Consider the following 10,459-nt stretch of genomic DNA (forward strand, 5'->3'; position numbering starts at 1 on the left):
ACTGAGCCCCCCAGGTGTCCCTCTATCTCTTTTTCAAAGCATGCAATTCTCACTTCAGATGATCTGCTAGAACCGGTTTTAGTATTGATTCTAAGGTAAGGGTTGTTTAGGGTAGCACCATGATATAGGACATAGTTTCTTATCCACAACATTATTGACCTTTGGGGCTGTGCAAGACTTTTTTGAGGGTAGCACCCCACACTTACAGTGGTGAGAAGCAAAAATGCCTTCAGACATTGCCAAATATGAGCTAGGGAACAAAATTGCCCCAGCTGAGAACCATTGGTATAGAAAAAGAAAGCTGGCTTCTGGTCAGACAGACACAAGTCATCTGCGGAACCTCGGAACAATTACTTACCTTGGTTTCTTCAACTACAGATGCTCTACTAACAGCTACCACTGATTCAACACCTTTTCTTTTCTTTCTTTCATTTTTGGGGGGGGGCAGTGCCATGAACTCTTCGCTTAATAATCACATTTAATTGTCAATAACAGAATCCTGGAGGGACACTGGCTGGTGGAAGCAGGAAGGAAGAAGTAAGAGTAAGGGAAACAGGGGGAAAGTAGTCTGTTTTAAACATCTTCTGTGTACCATGCTGGGTGGCAGGTGCGCTCACATACATTCACCCCCTGTCATTCACTGTGTGATTTTGAGAAACTGACCGTGGGGCTCAGTTTCCTCATCTGTAAAATGTTCTGGTAAGATGATGGCAATGATACCCAACCCAGATTTAAATCCTCCCAAGTTCCCACATAAAAACAGAAACAACATTCCATACCCACATTTGCAACAGAACTAGGTGACAAGGTATATTCAGGAACTCCAGGAACAAAGGACTGAGGACAAATCAGCAACAGCTAGGAGGCCTGAGTGCCACTAGCACCTCTGGGAGGAGGTACAACAGGGAAGCAGCAAGGTATCTAACAGACCTAAGAACTGGAGTCCCCAAACTGCAACATCTATTCGTGGGAAAGCACGACCTGGCCACTTGAGAACAGCAGCCAAAACTGGGAAAGGTTTTGCGAACTCCAACTGGGGAAGGGCAAAGGGTCTGCCATGAGCCCTAAGGGCTGACAGAGTTCAATGCCCGTGAATTCCAGAAAAGACCACCAAACCTTCCTTCTAGGACAGGCCCCATGCTGAGAAACTCCTGGGAAGGAGATTGCAATGGAGCAGGATAGGGAAGCAGAAGTCAAGGAAATAACTGAGCTAGATGAAAGTGGGGGAGAAGAACAGAGCCAGAAATCTCAGAGGTAAAGCCAGATTTTTGTTAACAATATGCAGAAACAACAGAAGGGGGAGCTCTGTGAAAATACAAAAGTTTTCTTAACCAAGCCTCCTCTTCAATGTTCAGAAAAACTAATTTCATGTAAAAGTGAGCAATGGAGGGGCGCCTGGGTGGCTCAGTGGGTTAAAGCCTCTGCCTTTGGCTCGGGTCGTGATCCCAGGGTCCTGGGATTGGGCCCGCATCGGGCTCTCTGCTTGGCGGGGAGCCTGCTTCCTCCTCTCTCTCTGCCTGCCTCTCTGCCTACTTTTGATGTCTGTCAAATAAATAAATAAATAATCTTAAAAAAAAAAAGAGCAATGGAGGGGTGCCTGGGTGGCTCAGTCGTTAGGCATCTGCCTTTAGTTCAGGTCCTCATCCCAGGGTCCTGGGATCGAGCCCTGCATGGGGCTCCCTACTTGGCTGGAAGCCTACTGCTTCCCTCTCCTACTCCCTCTGCTTGTGTTCCCTTTCTCACTGTGTCTCTCTCTGTCAAACAAATAAATAAAATCTTTTTTAAAAAAAATGAGCAACGGAAAAGTACTGAAATCAAATCCTGGGAAAGCAAGATGGCTTAAAGAAGTCGGAGGAGGAGGAAGAGGAAGAAGAGGAGAGAGAGAGAGAGCAGGAGAGAAAAGAAGGAGGAGCAGAATAACAGCTCTACAAACAATGAAAGCCAACCAGAAAGACATTTATTTAAAAAAAAAAAAAAAGAGAGAGAGAGTAAAGCAAGATAAAAACATGAACAAAATGATGTAAAAAAAAAAGAGAACAACATAAATCAAAACTACAGAAATTCAGAAACTAGGTGGCAACTCATGAAAGAACCAGAGATAAAGGAAAAATTATTTTTAAAGTGAAAAGTGAACTAAACGAAATATAAGAGCAAATGAAAAATAAAATCAACAGATAGTTGAGCTAAATAGAAAGTGAAAGGGGGACAATTTTTAAAAATTAAAGTAAAATGAGGACATAAAAGAATTTGAGGGAAAAGGACAAATACTGAAGTTTGGAAATGAAAATCTAACTTAGGAATAAGAGGAGTCACTGAAGGGAAAAATATGACAAAGAAACAGCAAAAACCAAAAACAAAGCAAGGAATACATCATCGACCCAGAACAATCAATACCAAGGCACACGTTTATAAAATTACTGGTTTTTAAAGAGAAAGAAAAAATTCTTTAGGCCCCCCGGACATGCAGGCAAAAAAGAAATAAAATTATATTCTCATCAGAATCTTCAACAGCGATACTTTTTTTTTAAAGATTTTATTTATTTATTTGACAGAGATCACAAGTAGGCAGAGAGAGGGGTGCCTGGGTGGCTCAGTGGGTTGGGGCCTCTGCCTTCAGCTCAGGTCATGATCCCAGGGTCCTGGGATAGAGCCCCGCATCGGGCTCTCTGCTCAGCAGGAAGCCTGCTTCCTCCTCTCTCTCTCTGCCTGCCTCTCTGCCTACTTGTGATCTCTATCATAAATAAAATCTTAAAAAAAAAACAAAAAACAAGTAGGCAGAGAGGCAGGCAGAGAGAGAGAGGAGGAAGCAGGCTTCCTGCTGAGCAGAGAGCCCGATGCGGGGCTCTATCCCAGGACCCTGGGATCATGACCTGAGCTGAAGGCAGAGGCTTTAACCCATTGAGCCACCCAGGCGCACTTCAACAGCAATACTTTAAGGCAGAAGGAAATGGTATAATATAGGTAAGATACTCAAAGAAAGTACAAACCAAGAATTTATATCCAGCAAAACTGACCTTCTATGAAGACCCATTATTACCTTGTAAACACTCAGTATTTTTCCCATGAGCTCTTCCTGAGTTGTCTACCAAGAGAGAGTGGAAGCCCAACGACACGTTTGGAGAGACATTGCCTCCAGGACTGGTCATAAGCACTCGGTATTTATTTACTTGGAAAAGTAACACTAGATGATTGTTAAAAGAAAAACGAAGTTTAAAGTGCCTATATGCTCTAACAGTGTGGTTATAGCACAGTCCTCCAAAGTGGTGGGGAAGGGGCACAGTGGATGTGAGCAGTTTTGTATCCATTTCTGGTATTCTAGCTGGTAGCAGCAATTTTCCCATTGTTATTCTGAGATAGTTGCATGTAAAAAGTGGCAAATCAGTTATTGTAGAACCTTTCAAAAAAGTTTTAAAGATTTTATTTATTTATTTGACAGAGATCACAAATAGGCAGAGAGGCAGGCAGAGAGAGAGGGGGAAGCAGGCTCCTTGCTGAGCAAAGAGCCCGATGTAGGGCTCAATCCCAGGACCCTGGGATCATGACCTGAGCCAAAGGCAGAGGCTTTAACCCACTGAGCCACCCAGGCGCCCCAAACCTTTCAAATTTTGCATCCCCTGATATATATGTGGGAGGTTTACATATATATACTCTATAATCTATATTAATAAATATATAAAATCTATGTCTATATTTATATAAAAGACCTAATTCTATTACTAGAAAGACCTAGAAATAATGGCTAATCTAGTAGCAGTGAGCATACATAACACTCATCTTATAACCTTGTGATGCCTTTTTCTACTTAAGAAAATAGAGGGACCTTTTGGAGAAATTGCTGATTCTAGATGTGTGGCAGGAAATATAAAAGATGAGCCTGGGATATCTTGTCATACCAGTTAACAAGGAAGCCACCGAGCTATCAAGTGGACTTGGATACCAGCCTGATGTTGGTACAACTTCAGCTGCAGCAAAGATTGTAATTGCAGTCGAGTTAAATGCATCAAAAATTTAATAAGCTCATGGTGATCTTCGGCAAAAAACACTAACTGATCACCTTCTGAAGATGGTATAGGAACAAATTACATTCTTTAAAGTTATGTAAATAAAACAGAAAAATCAAGTATTTGTTCCACTTTTCTTATATGAACTGTACTACTTGGGTGACCAAGTAATAGATGAAGAAAAACATCTTACAAAATTTATTACAAATGATACAGGAAAACAAAATGATACAATATTGCGGTTTTGCACCCTGCCATGAATTAGTGTATGTAGCCGTTGTACACAATAGCAGCGAATATCAAAGAACAGAAAACTCTAGCTGTGTATGTGCTTCTTGACAAAAAAATACAGAACCACCTATAATCATGCCAGAGGGATGGAAACTGGCTGACTCAGCTGCTAATACACAGGAAATGCGGAAGGCAAGGGCCATGTTAAATTGGACTGTGAAGATGTAGTAGACAAAAATCCAGACTTTGAGAAAGGCTATGGGTCAAACAGCATAACAGATAGACTACAAGGAAAAGAAAGAGATATGGGGGGAATCTGTGGGTTAAAACACAGATTAAGTTGATTTTTTTTTTTTTAATGGGCAAAATGGAACTATAATGTCTAGGGATACACACTCAAATGATTAGCAAGGAAATAATTACTATAGAAGTCAGGCTAGGAATTACTTTTGTGGGGAGAGGCTATGATTGAGATGAGGTACATGGAGGGGCTCCAGGGGTCACTGGCAAAGTTTTGTTTCTTGACCTGGGTGGTGGTTACTGGGATGTTTGCCCCCCCGAATAATCACTATGCTACAAATTTAATTTGTATGATTTTCCATATCTGTCATTTATTTTATAATATAAAGTTTTTAAAAAATATATATATATTTTATAGATTTTATTTATTTATTTGACACAGAGAGAGAGAGAGAGAGAGATCACAAGTAGGCAGAGTGGGAGAGGGGGAAGCAGGCTCCCCGCCGAGCAGAGAGCCCAATGCGGGGCTCGATCCCAGGACCCTGAGATCATGACCTGAGCCAAAGGCAGAGGCTTAATCCACTGAGCCACCCAGGCGCCCCTTTAAAATATATTTTTAAAAATTTGACAGAAAGAGAGAGAGAGACAGCAAGAGAGGGAATAGAAGCAGGGGGAGTGAGAGAGGGAGAAGCAGACTCCCAGCGGAGCAGGGAGCCCGTTGTGGGGCTCAATCCCAGGACCCTCGGATCATGACCTGAGCTGAAGGGAGACACTTAATGACTGAGCCACCCAGGCACTCCCATAATACAAAGTTTTTAAAAGATGAAAACAGAACTACCTACTTCACAGGGCATGTGTGTGTGTATGTACACATGTTTGAATATCCGGCTTCTGGTACATAGTAGGTACTCAATAAATATGTTTCCTTTTTCCCGTTAATCCTATCGAATAGCCTTGCCTGTGGGATTTTAGCACCATTGCTAACATTACTAACTTGTGGGATTAATCAAAAACAGGTAGTACTCATTAAGTGACTATTATGTGCCGGGCACCGTTCCCAGTACATCTAATCTAAGCATCCTCACAATTCTATTATTATTACTCCCATTTTACAGAGAAGAAAACTGAGAGTCAGAGAGGTCACCTTTAGCCACACAGAAGGCGGTAAAGCAGCCTGGTTTTGAACCCAGGCAGTCTGCCTCCACAGTCCCTACTCACATGCACAGCATATATAACTCACTGGTTTTCATTTGGTGTCCAGTGAATGTTTGCAGGCATAACGTCCCCCTACCAAGCGCCTGTGGATGTGGGTGCCGTCTCTTGAGACTCACTACCTGAATCTCGAGAACAGCCCTGGTGGGTGAAGGTTCTGGCTAGTTTGCATTTGATGGTTGGGAAAACCAGACTCAGGGAGGCAAAGGAACTTGCCCAAAGTAAATGGCGGTTGGGGGTGGGGGATGGTAATTGTGGATGGGGAAGGTTTGTACTCTTTGGCTCTTGGGATTCTAAAGAACAAAATGTTCCATACTCTTAAACAAACGCTCATCTGATGAATCTGACCCAGTCTGAGGTCACGGGTTGCCCAACCAGCCGTCCAGAGCCTGACTTGGCTTGAGAAGTGTCCAGACGAGGGCTGGGAGAAGTCAAGGGCTTGGCAAGCACCAGACATGCTTGACCCCAACTGGGGGATCATGCGAAGCTTGTGACCCATGGGCCTAGCGTGCCTCAAGGAGCCAGAGGCTTCTATTACTCTCTGTGCCAGACTTTTCGCTCACAAGCCTTGGAGTCAGGGCCCAGAATTGGGCTGCCACTTCTCTGAGCTAGAGATAAAGATGTGAGTGGGGCTGGCTGTGCGAACTTCCCACAAGAGGTGAGAGCACAGCTGTGTTGTTCTGGTCACACATTGATTTTTAAATCTGAGTCAGCATGACTGTTTGGAGGTACAGGCTGTCTTCTCTGTTCCCAGGGGCTCTAGAGCCCAGTTGGGCTGAAGCATTTCCAAAACAGGGCCTGGAGTAGTAGGGGACCAAGAGGGGTGGAGATTCCACATCCCCAGCCCCAGCAATGCCAGCATAAAAGCCCACCCAGACCACCCTCCACTGAATGAGTAACATCCAGCAGTACTGCGTCCTTACCACTGTGAGGCGCTGTGCTATATGCCTCATATATATTCATGCCACCAACCTTGTGGAGGTGCTATCAGGTGGGGGCTCTTACCAGTACCATTGGACAGGTGGGAAAACCCAGACCAGGAGAGGAAAATCACTTGTCACCAGCAGTCACACAGAGATGGGATTTCAGGTCTTTGATTGTGGGATCCTAGAGAGTCAGATCTGGCAACAACCTATATACGTCACTCAGTCCTCACAATGACCCTACCATGTAGGTATTGTCACCCTCATGAAGATATGAGAAAATGGAGGCTCGGGGAGGCAGACGGGACTTGTACAGTGTTGCTCTAAAGCTCAGCTGTGTCAGCCAGTGATAACTTTTCAAGAACATAGTCCAAAGCCCACGAGTGCTAAAACTTGGCCATGACCACTTAAAACCCTGATATATATTATTATCCCTACATTTACCCACAGTTCTCCTATGGTAAGGAGAGAGGACAATGATCCTTTGGTGGCCATCTTCTTGGAAGAGTGGAATGGAATGATGGGGGCTCTTGGCAGGAGGGCAGAATTTGAAGAGCTTAATGTGGGCAGGGATGTCTGGAGGTTGGGAGAAATGGGTTGTCCTGCTGTGCTGGTGAAGGAGCTAGATCATGGGGGTGTGCTGAGGTCAGCCCACACGCCCACATGCTCCAAGGCAAAGGCTGCTGCAGTGTTTCCCACGGACCAGCATGAGCAGAGAGTACCTCCAAGGGGTCCAAGCTTACTTCTTGGTCACTGGGGACAGTGCAGTCATATCCCACAGGACCCTGTGGAAGGGCAAAGGGGTGGCAGCAACAGAAAGCTGGAGTTGGCTGCCAAATTCCTAGTGCTGAGGAAGGAGTGGCTAGAGACCCCTAGGAAGACAGGTGGATCTGTCAAGGTCAATGTAGAAGGGCCTGTGGCTTTGGCCATCTCCACGAGCCCACAACCGTGTCCCATGACAGAAAGGGGCAGGTTAAAATGTGTCCTAGAGAGCTCAAAGCCATCCAATATGGTGGCAGGTCAAGGGAAACCCTTCTTCTCCCCTCTCCATCTCTACCCAGCCCGCTAAGCACCACCTGTGTGGAGGGGAGGAGAAAGGGAGGAGCCTCCCACGCCACCTCCCACCACCGCCGCAGGCCGCTAGCCTAAAGCAGGACCAAGCTGGCCCGGGGGAGAAGCTTTAAACCCAAATCAAGCTGGGAGTTGTGATCAGTAGCTTTACTGGACATTCTAATTTCTAAATCAACAGTGTGTGTTTGACCTAAAGTGATTATAGAATTGTCTGTTTCCGGAGAATGAGCAGAAAAGTAACTGGGATGAGTTTTCACCTAGTTGGCAGAGAAAATGTCTCTCCACTGAATAAATTTTGAAAGGGACACTGGGAGACAAAAATAAAGGTGTGTTTAGATTACGTCATGAGTCCGGTCTGTTCCACATGCTGGTTGCAGCAGGACGGACGATTCTCTGAAACAAGCCTGGAGGTGGATGTTCCCGAATGCCCTATAGCTGGCTTCATGAGGCAGGCAAGAAGTGTGGGTGCCTCTGGGGACCTCTTGAGTCCTTCCTTTATGGGGCCAGCGCTGCCCCCAGTGCCCCCCAGATGCTCCAGTGGTTGGCATCTGACGTCTCATTCCATCTCCTTCTCCTGAGCACCGTGACCTCAGATGTCACCTCACCCAAGAGGTTACCCTCCTCACCCACAGGTAGTTCACAGCCAATGACCCATAAGAGGTACAAAAGGCCAGCCCCCTTGCCAGACTTTACCTGAGAACAAATCTCTGCTTGGTTCCATCCCATCCTGCGTTCCTCCCTCCCTTATGGGTGCCCACCTCAATAAATTGCATGTACCTCATCCCTGCCTCAGGCTCTGTTTCCAGGGAACCCGACTGAAGACCACCCTGAGCCTTGGGAGGCATTCTGTGATGGGGCCATGTTGCTAGTCCTGAGCCAGCTACTCCATTAGCAATTCTCCCAGATCCCAAATCGGACAGACAGACCTAGGTTCGAATCCCAGCTCAGTCCCTTAACTGCTGAATGACAGTGGCCAAGGCTGTTTTCCACACCTCAGTTTTCTGATGTGGCAAATAGAGGGAAAAAAAAAAACCCAACCACTCCCCTCAAGGCTTTATAAGAATGGGCTATTCACCCCCCACCCCACCCCCCAGTCCCCTCACTACCACCCCCACTACCCTGTACCTGTGACAGTCACTACCTCTCCTATTCCTCTGGGCTAGGAGCCCTGACTCTACACTGAAGGAGGCAGCTGTTACCCTCTGCTTTGAAGGTGTGTCCTGGGGTAAGGCCCCGGACCATGGGTTAGAATTAACCCTCATCTCTTAGAAACACCGGCGATCTGCCTGTCCCGATACTGTATGTTGCCTGGGTGCTAGCTCCCTATGTCTTCACTACCCTTCAAAGCTGTTATGGTCACTTCTGCTCTATACAGGAGAAAACTGGGATCCAGACGGGCCAAAGGACCACCAGTGGGGGCCACAGGAGAAGAAACGCTGGTGCGTCCTTCTGGAATGGCCAACATGAAAAAGACTTGCCCTGGCAACTGGGACTCTTTGTACACTGCTGGTGGGGACGCAAGATAGCACAACTAGTTTGGAGAATGGTTTGCAGTGGCTTTTGAAAGAGTTAAACATACACTTACATGACTCAGCAGAGCCACTCCTCGGCACTTGCCCTCGGGTAACGAGAGTGTCTGTCCACTTGGAGACGTGCGCAAGAATGTTCTTAGCAGCTGTATTTATGATGATCCCCAACTGGGGAAAACAATATCCATCCCCAGGGGAGTGTGATAAATGAACCAATATACATATAATAAGTAAAAAGAGCAATAAAAAGGAACAAACTATTGATACGTGCAACAACATGGGTAAATCTCAGAGTAATTATGCCCAGTGGTGAAGCCAAACAAAAAGGGTCCGTCTTGTACGATTCCATTTCTATAAAGTTCCAGAACTGTTAACATAATCTATAGTGAAGAGAAAAGTATTCCACGGTGACCGTGGTGGCTTGGGGATGGGAGTGGGTGTGATAAGGAGGAGATGGCTTACACCAGGCTACCAGGAAACTTCTGGGGTGATGGAGACGTTCATCCTCTTGATTGTGGTGATGGGTTCATGGGTATGCACATATGTCAAAGCAAATAAAATTACGCAGTTTAAGTAGGAATTGTTCATTGTACATCAAGTATGTCTCAATAATGCTGGTTTTTGTTTGTTTTTAAACTGGAGAGTGGCGCAATTAGTCTTTGAAGCCACGTAAGTCTGATGTAAAACCACTCAGAAGCTGGTGAATTATTAAAAGCCCCCCTTTCTGGGCTGGAGATATATAGTCAGCCCAAATGACACCACTTCCAGGAAGACTTCCATTCCCTCCATGGTAAACTATGGCTTTTCAGAAATTGCCGCTCCCATGGCCTTGGGTCCACAATGCCCTTCTACCTGCCTTTGGGATTTTTGTCAGTGGCTCCTTGCTCCACTTGGGGAACTTCCCTTGCAGTCTCCCCCATATTGTCCTTCAAATGTGCCAGTGGAGAGCCCAGGACCAGTATCAGACCCACCTGGGTTTGAATCCCAGCTCTGCCATTTACACCCGCTGTCCACCTGTCTGACCTCTGATGCCTCCTTTACTTCTTGGAGCTTCAGATTCCTCATCTGAATAATAATAGAAGCTACCTCGAGATTGCCTCCAGGATCAAATGAGAGATAGTTCGAGTTAACCAATTAGCATAGGGCCTGGTGTGTAATAAATCACTCAATAAATGTTAACTATTACTGATCTTCACCTGGGCAGTGGCGGCTGTTTAAGTTTCTCAGCCTTTGAATCAAGTACTTACCGCCC

This window comes from Enhydra lutris, unplaced genomic scaffold (genome assembly GCF_002288905.1).
Source record: "Enhydra lutris kenyoni isolate GAN:26980312 unplaced genomic scaffold, ASM228890v2 scaffoldscaffold6, whole genome shotgun sequence".
Classification (NCBI taxonomy): Eukaryota; Metazoa; Chordata; class Mammalia; order Carnivora; family Mustelidae; genus Enhydra; species Enhydra lutris.